This window comes from Sminthopsis crassicaudata, chromosome 4 (genome assembly GCF_048593235.1).
Source record: "Sminthopsis crassicaudata isolate SCR6 chromosome 4, ASM4859323v1, whole genome shotgun sequence".
In the NCBI taxonomy this organism is placed as follows: Eukaryota; Metazoa; Chordata; class Mammalia; order Dasyuromorphia; family Dasyuridae; genus Sminthopsis; species Sminthopsis crassicaudata.
In genome coordinates, this window is record NC_133620.1 from 355,950,397 (window position 1) to 355,968,615 (window position 18,219).

Here is an 18,219-nt window from a genome sequence, read left to right on the forward strand (position 1 = left end):
CGAGGTGGGGCTTTCCCGGGAGGCGAAAGGGGCGGAGTGGAGATGGCCTTATGTCATCGGTAAAGAGAAGGAAGGAGGAGGGATTGAAGGAGGGAGGAATGTTCTAACTTTCCCTCCCTCCCCCCTCTCCCACCCGGAGTCGGGGGCACGTGGGACGGAAGGCATCCAGGATTTGGAGCGTGCAAAGGTCTGCAGAAGAGGAATCAGACGATAGCGCTTGTGGGCGGGACATTATGAGAAGGGCGTGGCTTCCTAGTGGGGGGGCTTATCGCGGAAGGTCGAATAGAAGGAGGGGGAAATTCCATTTGGAAAGGGGGCGGGTACTCTTGGAGTGAGCGAGGGTAGCTAGCGGTGTGGGCGTGTCCAGGACTGAGGGCGGCTCTGAGGGGAGTACTTTGGGAAACCTCCAATGGAGAAAAGCGGGATTGGAGGGGGCAGGCCGTGCGTCTAGGGGATGGGCGGGGAGGGTAACACCCTGTCTGGCCTCCATCGGAAATTCTGACCCGATGAGTGTGTATCTCTTTGCTTGGGAGCGGTATTTCCTCTCTTCTGCCGCCCTCCTCTTCCTCCCTTTCCTGTAAAGCTCGGGAGGAAGGCGGCAGGGGCTCCTTAGGGGGAAGAGGCCTTCTGGCGTCGGAAAAGGGGAGTGGGGGGGTGATGAGTAAGAAAGAGCCCCGGGGGAGTCCCGCGGCCCGGGAGAAGTGGCGGTCACCGCGACTGCGCCCCACGCCGGGGGTGATGCAACCCGAACCGCTGAGAAAGAGACCTTAAAGGTCACCTAGTCCCCCGAAGTCTGGGAGTGGCTCAGTCAGGGAGCGCTTCCGGGCTTTCTTCGTGTTCCCAGACACACCAACTGCGAGGGCTTCTAAAAGCACCCCCTCAGTTCCCTCCCCGTTTTCCCTGACTTGTCCTCGTCACTTCTCTCCTGGCTTCCCTGGTTTCCGTCTAGACTCAGCTACTATTCCACTTTCTTCTAGAAGTCTTTCTCCATCCTTAATTCCGGTGGCCCCTCCCCCCATGACTTCCTTCTTACCCTGTACATTTCTAAAGCCCTTTCGCACAGAATTGACTCTGAACTGGTGCTAAATAAATGCTTTGTTCCCATCATTCCCCTTCCACTATGCTTAGTTGTTTACTTATTTTTCCCGTTAAGTGAGGAGCTTCTGGAGGTTTATGTCCCCACGGCCTTAGAACTCCTTAGGAGGAGCTTAAAATGCTTTTTGCTCTTTGACTTGACTCATGCTGTACAGTGCTCCTTACGGGTTTTTCTGTATGTATCTGCAGGTGAAAGGACGCTCCTCCAGTTACGTAATGTAGTGCAGGATGGCGTGGCTGGCTTTCCCACACTCTAGTCCGTCACTTCGGCAGCTATCAGTTCTTACTGCGTACGGTGCGGAAAGGTAATACGGGGCCAGACTGACACCTGAGAAAAGCCTTACCTTACTAGCCATGGCATCGCTGAGCCTGGCCGCGTTACCCACAGCGCTCTTAAAGAGACTGAATTAGGGGCAGCGGGTGGGACACCAGCCCTGAAGGCCGGAGGACCCCGCTCAGACACTTAACACTCCCTAGTTGTGTGGCCCTGGCAAGTCACCTAACCCCAGCCTCAGGGGGGGAAAGAGACAGACTCTAAGTTGCTGAGGAGTTGTTGATGTGCACTGGTAAAGTTTTTTCATTCAGAATTCCTCAAACCTATAAAATTACGTTTTGGTTTAAACGTTTTAGTTCAAGGTAATGGAGATCCAAAAATAAAAGTAAAAAACTTCTCAATTGAAGAAGCTCACTTTCTATTGGGGATGCTGGGTAGGAGATGTGTGTAAATAGATTAGTAGGGAAGGGGCGGCAAATTGTGGAGATTAAAATATGAGGCCCTTGTTTTGGGACTCGGAATTACTTGGGGAGGGAATCTACTTGGCCCTAAGGGAATTTGGGCTGGACTAGAGATTCTGAATTCCACTTCCTAGAGAGAAAGGTAAGAAATTGAGGCCTCGGGCTCCTGTGCAGATTCTTAGAGTGAAGAGCAAAAAATTTTGAAAATGAGGGAGTCTCCTAGGGAGAAGAGGCAGAACTTTATGGCTTCTGTTTTAATGTGAAGTGTGTGACTTTCTAAGTGTCAAGGCTGGAGGTAGTGCTACTTGAATCCCTCCCTCTCTGTCTTTGTATCTGTCTCTGTCTCCTCCCCCCCTCCTCCACATTTTTTCCTCCTTACCCCTTTCTACCACTTCTCGTCATAGACCTACTTTTTGGGAGCTTAGTAAATCAGGGGGAAGAAAATAAAGAATAAAGAAGCTGTGCCCATTTAAGGGGAAGTTTCTGGGCCTTAAGTTCCTGACCACCTTCTGCTTTCTGTTTCCTTTTCTGAGTCCAGGTGAAAGCTCAGAAACCTCATAGTGGACTTCCAGCTAGGGTGCTGAGCAATTTACTACTGAAGAACATAGTATGGCCGAGGCAGCATCTCTGGTGCATGACCATTCAGCTCCAAGCCTGGCCATTTCCAAGCTAGGGAATTCCAGGAGTTCTCTCAAGAGAATGGAGATGGTATCTTGATGTAGCATACCCCTTAAGGGGAAAAAAAAAAGTTTAAAAGAGGATAATTCACATAATACCTGCACAGCATCTTACTTGAAGAACCAAGCCATTGATTTTTTCAGGCAGTGCAGGCAGGGTTTTGCTTCTTAAGCAACCTCCACCAAATGTGTTTACCTGGGGATGAGGTGAGGAGAGTCTAAACCACAGGATTGTACCATGAGTGTGGGACTATATGTGACTCAGGGACAGAGGGATTTTTTTTCTTCCTCTTCAGACTTCTCCTAAGAATACCAAGGTATAGTGAAGGGAGATGACTGGCTGAAAATTAGCAGACAGGCCAAAATGAAGGATAATGTCTTGGATCTTCTTGTTAAAGACTTGGATGGCAAAGGACAGTTCCAGTGCTTGATTTTCAGCCAACTGATCAACATTCCTGACAATCATCCACATATGAAAAATTCAAACTTTTTTTTATTTGTAGACATAGAATTTTATTGTTATCTTTTATTTTTACATTATCTAGATTTCCCCCTCAATTCCTTCCTTCCATCCTTTCCAGAGAATTATCCTTTATAACAAAGATTGTTTTTGTTTTTGTTTTTGCTGTTTGTCCTTAGTTTTATTTTTTTTTGAAGTTTATTTTCAAAACATGCAAGGATAATTTTTTCAACATTGACCCTTGAAAAACCTTGTGTTCCAATTTCTCCCTGCCTTACCCCCACCCACTTCCCTAGATGGCATGTAATCCAATATATGTTAAATATGGTAAAACTATATTCAACAAACATTTACTAAGTTTGTGATGTTATGTATAAGATAGTGTGCAAAGTGCTGGGACAACAAAAATCAAATGAGTCACAGTTGCTATTCTCAAAACACTCACAACGTAACAGGAGTCATAAGACTTATGCCCACAAGTGTGATACAAGTATGAAAGAGAGGGTCAGTAAACTTGCTATGACACAATTGCAGTGGGAAGGATTGGCTTTTCTTTTGGCAGCCCTTGAGGGCAGCACTAGGAGCTGTGAGTAAAAGTTTTAAAAGCAAGTTTAGACTTGACATCTGAAAAAACTAACACTGACAGCTATTCAAAAATGGAATGCTATCTCAAGAAGTAGCAGATTCCCACTGAACCCTCCCTTTGAAGGTCTTTAAGCAATGGCCATGTGACTATTTTTCCAGTATTTGTAGAGGGGATTTCTTTTCTATTGGTTAAACTAGAAAGCCATGGAGGTCATCTCAAATTCTGTAATTCTGACAGACCCTATTACAACTGAGGACAACTAGATAAGAGTACTCTTCATTTACTTAGTATAAAATAACTCTGGGTAAGAATAATCAGCCTTATTTAGAAAATGGCCTTTGGGACTCAGCCTGAGGATGAGACCCATTCCATATGAGTCCAGAAATTTTGGAGGATTCTGGCTAGTTGTTTCTTGAGATGAAATCTATGGAGACATTCTCCTTTTGATGCCTCCAAACTAAGGTCTCTATCTTAGGTGACTAGGGAATTTAATTGATGGAAACTCCCTGGATCACTACTCCAATCACCTGCTACAATCTGGTTCTAAGATGCCTCTCAATTCAAGCTATGCATCACCTTATCTACTGCATTCCACTTACCAAATAGGAGAATAACCAATCACAACATATAAAAGGAGGGTTTTGGGGGGTTGTCTGAAATATATAAAAACTATGACCACTTCTCAAGGGAGTGGCCCTCCTGCTGTGGGCTTTGGCTCACAGAACAGGATAGTTCACTTCTCGAGATTCTAATATTTGTGGTATCTTATATGAAAAATACTGTACCTTCCTTATTTCATCTCACCCTTCTTCCGTCATATTCAAACAAATTGGACAATTCATCATTCCATTTTTGTCTTGCCTTTGTTCATAATACCCTATGACACCTTCATTCTTATCTGTTGCACTCCTTTCTTCCCTTTAAAGTCCAAATCCAGGGCCACCTTCCCTAGGAAGCCCTCTGCCCAACTGAAAGTGATTTCTATTTAAATTTTGCATAGTGTTTTTTATCTACTCTTTTGCACTTAGAGGTATCATCCTTATAGATATCTAAGTCTTGTGCTTCCTATTGTTCCTATATCCTCTTTGAGAACCAGGACAAGGACTCATCTCACCTTTGCTGCCCTAACTTTACACAGTATCTTGTACATAGTATTTTGTAAACATTTGTAGGATGGAGTTATGTTTGTGATCGTATGTTAGGAATGCTGAGCAGCAGACCTGATATCTATGAGTCCCAAGTGACCTCTTTCTGTTTTCCCTGGCAACAAAAAGATCCAAGGACATTGCCCTCCTCACATACACTTGTCCTTTCTGTGCCTCAACTTTCCTAGGAATAGACAAAAAGGGAGAAAACTTCTTGTACTCTGCACTCCAGGGACAAGTTGTAGTTGGGAAGAAGGGGGAAGAATTAAAGGTTTGTGGTTGAGTCATTTGGTAACCTCATAATTAGGAGGTGACTCTACTGCTCAAATATTAGGTTAAGCACCATTGAAGAGATACAAGTCACTTCCTGGTCATAAGGACAAGCTTTTTGTAACCCGTTTGGACAGCAGAAGCCACTGAAAAGTTTCATTTTTCCCCACTGAAGGGGGATACTGAAAAACACTGAGAAGGGAAAGCTAAACTCTCAAATCCAAGGAGTCAGATCTGTCTTTTTTAATCACCCTCCAGGTTGCCTCCCCTTCCCATTTCCCCTCCCATCCTCCCAGGATAGAGATATCCAGAGCCATAATTTTGTGGGTGTGGCTGCTACCCAAGGTCAGGTGGGGAAGATTACAGGACCCTCCCTACTCCCAACCTATCCTCTGGCTCTTTCCTAATTGATTATCCATCCCACTTCCCACGGTGGCTGCTCAGAATCTTCCCACCTTCCCCTACTCCAGTAAGGAAAAAAATGGAGACTGCCTCATTGAACTCCCTGAATTCAAAAATACCCTTTCAGCTCCACATCATCCCCTTCTCAGTCTCTGCTCCTGCCTTGAGGATCAAGGGACCTCTCTCCTTGCTGACACACCAACCCTTCTGCTTGTACCTTTAATCCCACTTTCCCATCTCTTCAAAAGAACTTGTCTAGTAGAACCTGGTTTTTTTGTTTGTTTGTTTGTTTGTTTGTTTTTGGAGAATTGGAGGGTGGGAGGGTGGGAGGAAATGCAGAAAAGGACTATGGGGTGAGGCGACTTGCGTAGGGTCACACAGCAATATCTGAGGTTGCTTTTGGACTCAGACTGACTCCAGGGCTAGTGCTCTATTCATTGTACCACTTAGCTGCCCACTGCCCACTAATTATTTTCTTTCTTTTTTTTTTTTTTTTTTTTTTTTCCCCCTTAGGCTGGGGTTAAGTGACTTGCCCAGGGTCACACAGCTAGGAAGTGCTAAGTGTTTGAGACCAGATTTGAACTCCTGAATTCAGGGCTGGTGCTCTATCCACTGTGCCATCTAGCTGCCCCTTGCCCACTAATTTTCAATTCCTTATTCACCAGTTCCTTTCCTGCTTCCTCTTGCTATTAGGATGAAATAGAAATTTCTATATCTGGCATTTAAAAGTCTTTTACAGTATTTCCTACCTATCTAGACTTATTACATGATACTTATCTTAGGCATTCTTATGTTCTGCCCAAGCCAGTCTATTTTAAAATTATAGCTGATATTTATAAATCACAAAACTTTTTACATATAACATCTCATTGGATTCTAGCAACAATCTTGGGAAGTAGAAGCAGATAAGGAATCTGAGACAGAGGGGTTAAATGACTAGCCTACAGTCACAACTAATAAGTGCCTTAAGTCAGGATACACATTTCCAGGGCCTGAATTCTGTACCTTAGATGCTGCCTATTTGTTACTTTTCACATCTTCATTTGTTATTTCTGTCTCTTATCTTGGTGCCTGGTACTCACTACATTCTCATATCCTCTTCTTCGAATTTCTAGTTTTCCTTCAAAATTCATGAAGTGAATCAATGGCCTTGTGTAGAGGGTCTCTGACTTGCAGTCAGAAAGATCTGTATTCAAATCCTGTCTTCACTACTTAGCAGGCATAGGCTATAGGGCAAGCTTTATCTCCAAAGATTGGACTCGATAGCCTCCCAAGGTTCCTTTGTCTAAATCTTAAAGTGCCCTCTCCAAGTTCACCTAATCTTGCTAATGTTCTCTCCAAACCCAAATTAGAAATTTAGTATTTGATTTGAACATAGTCTATATTTTCTTATTTGTATACATGTTGTATACATAGAATGTATATACTTTGAGGTCAGAGACGGTTTTGTTTTTGCCTCTATCTTTAGCACCTAACAGGATTGATTAATAAACATTTATAATTATGACTACCCTGGTGTCTGCTTCCTGAAGACTGGGTTTGTTACATTTCTTCCCTCCCCCAGGATTCTCTAATCTCTGTAAGGGGACTAGGGAGTCTCTAGTCTCTCTGCTATTTGTTAAAACCTCCGCTCATGTTTCTCCAATTTCAGGGGACCTCTGTATCTAAGATCCATTGAACCACTTTACAGATTAGCTTTTACAAAGAAATATTTACTTCAAAGTGAGGAGTAACAAGGCAGGCAGACCAACCAAGCTATTGTGCAATATTTGTTCAGGCATAAGATGAAGAGGGTCTGAACTAGAGTGATGGCAAAGTCAGAGGATAGGAGAGGGTATATTAGAGAGACATTGTGGTATTGCCTCAAGAGTAATAGGGAAATAGGGAGCCAGGCTCTAAGGGGAAAGATAGTAAATTCTGTTTGGATATCCAGTTTGAGATGTCAGAAAGGGAGTTGACAATGCAGAATGAGAGGTCCACAGATTGGCACAGGGTAGGTAGATTTGAAAATCATCAGCATAGAAATGACAAATTTACAAGAGCTGATGAGATCACTGATAAAGTGTCACAGAGGGAGAAGGGTCCTTCTCAGTTCCTATGTAGTATAATCCCACCAAATCACAACTCCAAAGCTCCTTTGGGCTTGTATCCCAATACTCTTGACTTCTCAGGGCTTCCATGCTGGGCTAACTGCAACATCTATTCTGGAATTCTACCTCGAAAGGTTGGAAAGATTCTGTGAGCATAGAAGCTCCAGACATCTTCGATCACACCCCAGGATGTCAAGCTTGTCCCACTTTGCTATAGAAGGGGTGGGGTGGTAGCTTACTGAAAACAAAACAAAACAAAAACCTAGTGAACAGTCACCCAATGGGAAATCAGAAAGACTGAAAGACCTCTAGAGAAAGAGAGTAACAAAATGCTAATGCTAGAGAAACTGAGGCAGGATTCTGGCACAACAGAGCAAGGGAGAATTTGTCAAGGACCATCTATAGAATAGAGAACAAGTCTATAGAGAGACACCATAGGAATCCCCACAAGAGAATTCTGCAAGCTAGAGAAAAGACAACAGGAAAGGCCTTTTTCCTTTAAAGGTGTCCACCAAATTGAAAGTAGTTAAGGAGTTTTCAAATAGTTTCAGTCTCTCCCTCTTAACTCTTCCTTTTCTGCTGCAGTCAGAGAATGAGAAGAGAAAAGAAAGAAAGAAGCTATCTTCACTCTCTTAACAATGTAATTAAATTTGTTTTGGAATTTTATTCCCCAACTATCATTCCAAAGGCTAGGATTTGGTGCTTTCACCACTGCAGCCCGGGTTCGATTCCCCATCGGGGAACTAAATTGATAAGGTTTAGATTTAGAGAACCAAAATGAGATTAGGGTTTCTAGTGGTCAGGGAGTTAAATGATAAGGTCTAGTGGCAGGTTCAGGGTTCAAGGAACCAAATGGAGATATTTTGGCTCCCCTGCAACCCCTTGAGATTCCTTTCTGGTGGCACAGAAGTTTTCTGTAAAGAATTTACAAACCCGAAAACCTAGATTGATAAAAAGAAATTTATTATGGAGATTGGAAGTAAGGTTAGAAACGCTGACAGAGAGGCATAAAGTCTGGTTAGGAAATAGGTGAAGATAAAGAAAGGATGGCACTGGAAAGAGTATTCCAGTGGACAGGCTCCTTAGCATAGCAAGCATAACATAGCTGGCATGTTTGTAACCTCTGCAAAGAGAGGGTTTTAGTTTGGCTCTTTTATAATGTGAGCTTTAATTGAAGGGAACTTGTGGGTGGAGTCCCAAGTTGGCTCATTGCTGGGTTTCAGCTTGAGCTGGAATTTTAATTGAATTCTGAGTTTCAGGACTGAGCCATCCCACCTTGATAATAAGGATGAAACTCGGGGCAGAGTCCCTCACTGAGGCAGAGTTGAAGGAGATTTTCTCCTTTAAGGATTTTTAGAGTTTTGGGGTCCCCTCTTCAAGGTCACTATGGTTGGGCCCTCCTGGGTTTGGAGACTTCACCACTTCACCCCAAAATCCCAAATCAACTTTTTGAGTAGAGCCTAAATGACTACAAAAGCTATGGTTAAACAGGAACTTCACCCTTTTGAACACTGCCCAAAAGTGACTCTGTCCCAATCTGATAGTTATAAAGGCATAACCTGCTCCAGCTACATATCCAAAGGAAAGATGCTTTTACCACCCATGTAATATGGGAATTTAAAATGTATTTTCCCAGAATCAGGTCCCTGGTATCTGCCATATGAGTGCTTCCTCCATTTTGGGTGATCTGGGTATGCATCAAAGTAAAATTACATATTTGTTGATTTGTGAGCATAGTGACTATAATCATATAGAGGCAGAAATCACTCATAACAGCAAAACATTTCAAAATAGAAGGCAACCTTCGAAGCCATCATGTCTAACTTCATCATTATACAGATGACAATTTTTTTTCTTGTTTGTCTATGGAATTGGGACCTTAGAAGTCATTTCAAAGGATTTTCTTTCCCCAGTTTCCAGTCTTTTCTTTTTCTTTAGGGGAAGGAGTGTTCCTAGATAGCTATCTAAAGCGCAGATCAATGCTGAGCCACTCTAGGGCCAAAGCTAAGTTTGGAACCTTTTCTAGGGGCTGTGTGCCTGAGGCTTTCAAAGAAGTGATGGGAACTAGTGCTCCTCACCCATTCTATTCCTAGAATTGTTGAGGTACGGACCAAGGGAAAGGAATTTAAGTATGTAAAGAAGCAAATGGAATTGGAGATAGGAAAATACCCTCCAAGTATCCATGTCTATCTGAGCTTCAGTAAGGCTAAAAAAGAAAGAATATAAGTTAGACAGTTTGAAAGTCTGGTATCTCGGACTATTTCCATATCCTGAAGCTACTGGATTCATTTATAGTCCCAGTCTCATTATCCTTCCCATTCCCACTGTGAAATGAATGTAGACCCATATATCCCAGTTCTTGGACATCTTGAGTAACTATATCTTCTAAAGCAAAAATCAAGATACTTGATATGAAGATCAGGCTTTTGCATTAAGAGTAACTTTTAGAGATTATAATCTAGTCCAATTCTCATATTACAAATGAGAAACTGAAGCGTATGGTCACAAATAGCAATATTTCTGGTCCTGTGACTCCAAATCCAAAGTATTCAATGCAATTCAACAAACATTAACTTCTTGCTAGGTGTGTGGTATGCTAGATGCTTAGGGGAATGCAAAGTTTAAATTAGATAGGGCCCCACCCTTCACTGAATGTGGACATATAAAGAACTGGGAATCCAATCCAATGGGCATTAGTTAAATAAGACATTCTAAGACATTCTGCTAGTCAATGAGGATACAGAAGGCCAAAAAAAAAATAATTCTTATCCTTAAGTTTACATTCTATCCCAATATAGAACATATAAACAAAATAAGTATGAGTGAAAAGTGTAAAACAAATTGTTGTGTTTAGGATTTTTTTGTTTTTTTTCTTTTTGTGGGAGGAGGCAGTACAGACTCACTGGAAAGATTTTCTTGTAAACTACACTTCCAGAAATCAAAATATCCTATAAAACATTAGGCAAGTTACTTACCTCTCTAGGCATGTTTTCACATTTGTCAAATGATATTTGGCTGGCTCAGTAGTATCAAATAGAAACCAGCCACTAAACCATATGGAAGGATACCTGCCAGTTACATACTGATTTAGAATCAGCTGTGATCCCCATTGTATTTTGTTGTTGTTGTTAAGTATCCCAATTACATTTTAATCTGGTTCAGGTGCTTTGGACTCAATGACCTCTGAGGTCTCTCCTTATTCTAAATCTGTGATCCTCGAAGCAGCTGGTGGCAATATCAAGCCAGACAGGCTGAACTGTCAGTCAATACTGAGCCACTGGAGTGACTAATCATGTGTATAAAACTTGCTTCCCTCTCACTTCCGCTTGGGCTGTGGCTTTCTTTTAGCTCCCTCAGGGAATGGTTCCTCTTTTGAAGACCATCTCCAGATCCTCACCCCCCTTCCTCCATTTCCCCAATGTGAAGACCCGTAATCAGTGGCTTGAAAGTGAAAGTTATAGCCTGGTCCTAATCAACTCATATCTCAGAAACTGTCTGATCTTGATTATTATGAATATTGTTCTCTTTATTTCTTGAATACATTTAATTAAATATGTAGCTTAAACCCCTATCCTGTTTTCACCAACAAGTTTCAAATTGTTTTCATAAAACCTCAAAACCCATTCTCCTTGTAAATGTGTCATCACTCTACTTCCCATCTCACTACTAGCATTCAAATATGCAGAATTGGGACAGGTCTCAGCAACCATCCAGAGTTTAATATTTTCTCCCAATAGAAAAATGCTTAAAACTCGTTTACAGAGAAAAAAAAACAAAAACAAAACTACATAGTTTATGAAAACAGCTCCTCTAAAAGCAAGGGCTACTATCAGCAAAGAGGAGGGACTGGTAGTATAAAGAGCACTTAACTTCTCTCTGATTCTCTAGGTAAAGTATCAGAAGTGTTAAATATAGCAAATAATAAGGAAGTGTATCTCAGCCTCAGCAAAGGAAAAGGAAGTAAGTCTCCAAGACAGTATCCCCCCAAAACCCCTGTTTTCTGCATCTCAGATGGTCAGTATACATTACTGGGATTCTATGCCTGGCTCCATTTGGTTTGCCCCTGTAATTGGGGAACCGTGCCCAAATGGTAGAGTTCAACAGACAGTAACTCTGGCCCTAATCTTCACTATTTGCCATCATCTGCCATTCATTGTCCTTCTCAATGTCTCCTCTGCCTTCTCCTCTCTTGTCCCTTTTCACAATCATGACCTGATGCCATTACCCCTCAACATAACATGAGGGACATTGGCATAGGACCTCCCAGCCTGGTGTGCCCTCATCATCGAAGGTGCTGTGCTCTATGAGCAATTGATTTAGCTCAGAAGAAAGTTAGAGGATCCACCTCAACTGTTCTTAGGGACTATTTGTGCCCAACCTGTGGCAGAGCATCCCAAGCTCACGATGGTCTGATCAGCCACAGCTGTACACACTAACTTGACTAACATCAGGATATCATTTTGGTCCTCTTCAAGAAAGAGGGGGAGCAACCAAACCAAACATAAGTGGATATTTATCCTCTAGTAAAGCCCTAAATCCTCTCTTGCTTAGAAAAACCTGAAGTTTCATCTCTATCTTCCTTGGCTCCATAACCAAGCCCTTTTGGTAGAATTCCAAAAGATGGCCTTCAATAATAGGCTTCTATGTATTTATTTTGGGATGATTACTAGTCTCAGTGCTCTCCATGGGAGATAAAAGTCCAATTCTTCCAAGTCTGTGATTTAAGTGGGATAAGCCCCTCCTCTGATAGTCAGCTTCACTCTACTCCCCCGCCCCCCACCCGAACACACAATTGAGTAGATAAATTATTTTCATTATTTGCTTTGAGTCAGAAAAATTCTTCACCTGATGTCCAACTTTCTAATGTAGGAGATAAGTGAAATTCTTACTTCTATTTATTTCAGAGAATTGAAGCTCCTTAAAGGTGGGGCCCTTTTCAGTTTTTGTAAGTTCAACAACAAGATGAGTTCTGTGTACATAGTAGGTGCATTAACCAATTCTTATTGAAATGAATTTAATTGAATTCTGTCCTCATAGGATTATTATGGGCTCTGGTGGAGTTGTTCATCTTATCAAGTTTTTCTACCTAGAACATAAAGAGATTATTAGTCTACTTTCTGTTTTCATATCAACAATGCCTTATCCCACTTGAATCTCTTGATTTGGAAGTTTTATCAGCAATTGCTGCTTTTCAGCAAAACTATAGATTAGTCATTCAGAGCCCATCCTGTACAGAAGACCTTAACCTTTCAGAAGGATCCTTAAAGGATCCTTTATGAACACAGGCCACAGTATCCTCATTAGTAAATCCTTGTAATAACCCTGGGAGTTATGTGCTATTATCTCCATTTTACAGAGGAAAAAACTGAGGCAAATAGAGGTTAAGTGACCAGCTCAGGGTAACATAACTAATGTCTGAGGCACTCACTACATTGGAACTCAAGTCTTCCTGCCCAGGCTAAGTGTTCTACCTAGCTACCAGAATATGGAGTGCTTGTTCAATTTCTTTCTCAAAAATATAACTATTTAAGTAACTTATTTCCTCCTCTGTTAATCTGGGCAATCTATATTTTTGCAAGTATTAGTCCATTTTACTTAAATTATCATATTTATGTTGGGCAAAATAGCTCCTAATCTTTATTGGTAGAAAGTTCACCTTTACATTTTTGATACCAGCAATTTGATTTTGTTTCTCTCTTTTTCCTAATCAAATTAGATAAAGGCTGATTTTTTTTTCATGAGGTTTTCTTAGTTTTATTTATTTTCTTACAGCATATGGAATGCTAAAGGAGGACCAGTGCCCCCAGTGTGAAGACTTGCTGAAGCTTCTCCGAGCTGCTCATCCCCCCTTTGGGGTTCACCTGTCAAGAAGCTGTAGCCTGTGCAGCAGCCATCCCCAGGAAAACCATTGAGGCAGATGGGCTCAAATGTGCTGGTGCTGGGGGTGTGAAGACTTTCCCTGGCAGAGTGGGCAGACCCTAACAGTTTGTTGCAATGGCCAAGAAGTCTGGTGCTGTGGAGCTCTGTGAGCTTGTCAGGCAAGCAGTCATCCTGACTTTTACCTTGCCACTGATGGACTAAGAAAGTGAGGCTGACGACTTTGTGCCACTTAGACTCACTCAAATCCAATTCACAAGCAAGTCGAAATATCAAATGTGATGTCATTGGCTCTCTTTGAAAACCAGGCTTCCAGGGACATTAGTGAAAGGATTGAGAATTTCTCTTCTGTGATGCTCCTAGCCAAAGTCCCGCTCTGTGGTATTTCCTCCAATGATGACCAGTGGAAATTAGTGCCCTAGTTCCAGGGTAGCTTTCACAAAGGTGAGAGACCAGAAGTACAAACATTCCCTCTGCCATAGCCCCTGGTAGGGTACCCTCTCCCCTATATCACATGAGTCTTTGGGGAGAGTGGGCTCAAACTGATCTCAGCATTCACCCCACCAAGTTCACTTCCACATGCAGCGCCTCTGATGGATGAATGAGCCTGCATTACTGCCAGGTTCAGCTGAGTCCCCTGAACTTCCCTGCTCACCATTTGGCTTCTGGACAATCCCTAACCCTTAGACGTTTGCAAAGCCATAGCCATCTGCCTGTCTCCTTCACCTAAAAGCAGGAAATAGCAGCCATGGCAGAGAAAGCAAGGTCATGTGCTTCATGCCTTTTGAAAGAAGAAAAGGCCCGAGGCTCTTCACCAATCTCACAGCAATTTTTCTTCCTTTTATATACCAGCCAAGCCAGGAATCAGAGGCAAGGAACTTGCCTGGGCTGGCTAGGGCCTTTTGAATCCGTCTAGATTCTCGCTCTACTTGCAGTCAAAAAGGTTTCTACCATATGGCCAGCAGCCTGGAACCCATTGCAGAAAGTCTGCTCACCAAAGTCTACATGGGGAATGGATCAAGCAAGCTAGCTGTCCATGTGAATATAAGGACTGGGCTCATTGGACAATCTCCCTTCTACACCCCTTCTCCACTAGAATACCAAAGAATTGTTTTATAAGTTACAATTTTGCTCATGATATAATCCAGTCCTTATAAGTTGTTGACTCACTGACTTTTCTTCAACTGACCAGGAGTATCTTTTATATGTCACACTACTAGGCATAATATTACCTATTAAAAACACTTTTGGAAAAAGTGGAAAAGCAGAGTTGCTTCACAGACCCATGGACCCTGTTGCCCTTGGGAGAAATTCCATTTTGGGGGGCCCAGCAAAGAGCCGATGAGGAAATAAAGGACAGAAGAGTAAAATCACATAAAATGTCTTTCGTGTATTCAGCAGTTATGTCCTCTTTCTGGTTCTCAAATCTCATGATCTTTATGAGTTTAATATTTCAGTAAATCAAATATCTATTAAACACCTACTGTGTGCCAAGCACTGAATAAGGAGCTGAATAAAGGTGCTACCCTCAAAAGGATTTCTGCTGTGATCCAGTGATCAGATCTGTGCCTTGGACTTTTTGTGCTGCTGTGACCATGTCTTCCATTCTGAAAGCTCCCCACCCTTTTACCCCTTTTGGGTAAACTGCACTTGTTCCCTTTTACCTCCAGGGTCAAATATAAAATCTCTGGCTTTTAAAGATCTTCCTAACAAGGCCACTTCCAAGTTGTTTTTTTTTTTAATGCCTTCCTCTCAATTTACAATCCAGTGAACCTGTTCTCTTGGACACAATGCTGCATCTCTCCATCTCCATTCATGGCTTGGAATTTTCTCTGTCCTCATCTCTACCTCCTGTCTAATCTGGATTTCTTTAAGCCTAATTTAAAATCCTATCTTAAAAAAACAAACAAACAAAAAAACCTTTCCATGTCTTCCATCTGAGTCTACTCCCAATTTATACTGTATATAGCCTATTTGTATGTAGTTGTTTGCATGGTGTGTCCCCCATTTAACTGAATTCCTTAATAGAAGGGATTATTTTATATCCACACATAACAGGTGCTTAAATGCTTCTTGACTTGTGCTGTTAGCAGCTGCTGCCCAGTATTTACATTATGCTTTACAGTTTTGCAAGGTGCTTAACTTATGTTATCTTATTAGAGCCTCACTACAGCTAAGTGGGTTAGATACTCCAGACACTATTAAGCCTATTTTGCAGATGAAGAAACTGAGTAATCAATAAGAGAAGTGAATTACACAAGATTTGACAGCCTACAAGTGTCAGAGGCAGAATTATTATTTTTTTTATTTTATTGGCACTCCAGGAAAATACTCCAGAGCTCTCTTTAATAGCCATGACAATTGGTCATCAGAACTGCCTCAGTCGATAGAAGGAATTGCTTCACAATGAAAAACACTCTCTAGTTTGACATCTTGTATTTCCTGTTTTAATTATTCTTACCTGCTAGATGCTAAGCTATTTTCCCCCACATTTCAGAAGAACAAGTATTCTCAGGACCTTTTAGATTTTTTTGTCTTGGGGAAAGTCCTAGTCATCTCACCCTAGTTTTGACTCTATTATCCTCCAATCTTGGAGGTAGGAATAAAGGATAGAAATAAGGGGCAGAGTCTGCTCAAAGCTAAAGTAACCATAGCAGCCTCCATAATTTTTACCATTTTTTTCTCTGTCTATACCTCCGACTATGTGATGAATAAATGACTCTAGACTCATCCACCTGGGCAGTAAAATGAGGCATAGATAGAATGGGGGCTGATGGGAGCAGAAATCTGACTTTCTCTGATTAAAACTATACTCAAAGACATTATGAAAGCTCTTCCTTTGGCTATAGGCATGTCCAGAAAGCTTCTGGTAAAACAAAAATTGTTCTCCCTGAGGACAGCACATTAACACATTATTAGTAAAATAGAGGATGCAGAAGTAACAAAGGTTAAAAAATGGATTATGGAGTAATGACTGAAGGATTGGGGAAATCCAAGAGGGCCAGAATGGAGTTGAGCTACCCCTAGTGAGATGAAGGTGAAAGCCTATGGCAGAATTACACTTTTTCTCATTTTTATACAGGGCTAAAATTATTTTTAATATATATTTTATATATATATTATAAATTATATATAATAAAATTTTATTATAAATAAAATTTCTATATTAAAATATTTAATATTTTAAAGGAGAAAAAAAGGTACAAAGTGGTATCCTAAAGAGCATGTGTAAAGTTGGAGGAGCAATCTTACTCTTTCACAGTAACTCCCATTTTTATAGAGTTTTGAGGTTATAAAAGTCTTTCCTCATAAGTCTGTGAAGTGGGAAGAGAATATAAGCATTATTATCCCCTTTGAATAGATGAGAGAACTGAGGCTCAGAGAGATGAAAAGTTTGACATATCACATTTTTAGTGCCAGAATAGAATCCAAACCTGGACTTTCCCAGAGCTCTTAGGTCAGGTGTCCTTACCTTAGGAGAAGTGGAAGTCACTGTTTGGGATTAATAGGATTTTTTTTTTTTTTCTGAAGCAATTGGGGTTAAGTGACTTGTCCAGGGTCACACAGCTTGGAGGCTGAGATCAGATTTTAACTCAGGTCCTCCTGATTTCAGGGCTGGTGCTCTATCCAATGCACCATTTATTAGGATTTTTTGCAACACTGTATTCTCAGACTCACTGCCTAGCTGGCTTGCTGGGTCTTCAAAACATCTGTTCCCATAGAAAAACTCCAATGTCATTCAAGGGTTTTCAAGACTGAAGGATTGTAAACATATTTTTGAGAATTTGTCCCAAATTCTATCTCCTGGATAGGAATTCTGGGGGAGCTAAAATAATGGTCACAAATGACATTTCCCAAAATTTTTCTTTTTTTATTTCTGAGGCTAGGGTTAAGTGACTTGCCCAGAGTCACACAGCTAGGATGTGTTAAGTGTCTGAGAACAAATTTGAACCCAGGTCCTCCTGAATTCAAGGCTGGTGCTCTATCCACTGCGCCACCTAGCTATCCCTCATAACTTCCTAAAGTTAAAGAAAACAAGGTGGAAGAGGAGCGCCCCAGTCTTTGTTTATTGCCTCTAGATGAAATACCAGAAGGCAGACCCAAACAATGGGCTCCCTGCCTTTCCTACTTATCATCTCTGTTACCACCAATCACAGAATTTAAATTTGTCGTGTCATTTCAGTCACACCCGACTCTCTGTGACCCCATTTGGGGTTTTCTTGGTAAGTGTATTGCAGTGGTTTGCCATTTCCTTCTCCAGCCCATTTATCGATTAAAAACTGAGGCAAGGCACAACAACCATTTGAAGCTCTAGCCCATTCCAGCCCCTCTATCACAGACTGTTTTTCCTCCAAGTCCGATGCTCTATGCATCATACCACCAAATTACCCAGGACATGTGCCAGACAGTTTATGTGGAGGAATGAGCAGTAGTAACATTGGTAGAGAAATCACCCACCCTAATGAGAAGAGGAGTCCATTAAAATGTCAGAGTAAGAGAGGTTAGCACATTAACACATTATTTCTCATTATTAGCAGAAAAGGGGATGAGAAACATTAAAAGAAAGGTAAAAAAAATGGACCATAGAGTGATGACTGAAGGACTGAGGAAATCTGAGAGGGCCAGAGTGCTGGTATGAGTACAGAGTCTTATTCTAGCTACAATGCACAAGAACAATCTAGATTTTCTCAGCTGAGCAGATAAATCTGTTTTTTCTTATAACTTGGTAGAAGGGGTAGACTGGGGCACTTCTATGGAGTCAGAGTGTTTCCTGGGCCCTTTCTGAGGAACATATGCTCTGGCATATGTTTTCCAGCCCTGGTCCTGACTTTTTGCTTTCAGAACTAAATCTCATCTACAGTTGGCTCATCTTGAAACTTCC

At 41.6% G+C, this 18,219-nt stretch overlaps 1 long non-coding RNA gene across 1 annotated transcript; it reads left to right on the plus strand.

The window, feature by feature from the left end:
- Positions 1-28: 28 nt before the first annotated feature.
- On the plus strand, positions 29-15,044 carry LOC141539272 (uncharacterized). Its single transcript, XR_012481247.1, has 3 exons — positions 29-187; positions 1,285-1,400; positions 13,233-15,044. It is a non-coding gene; the product is annotated as an uncharacterized LOC141539272 (long non-coding RNA).
- Positions 15,045-18,219: the final 3,175 nt, after the last annotated feature.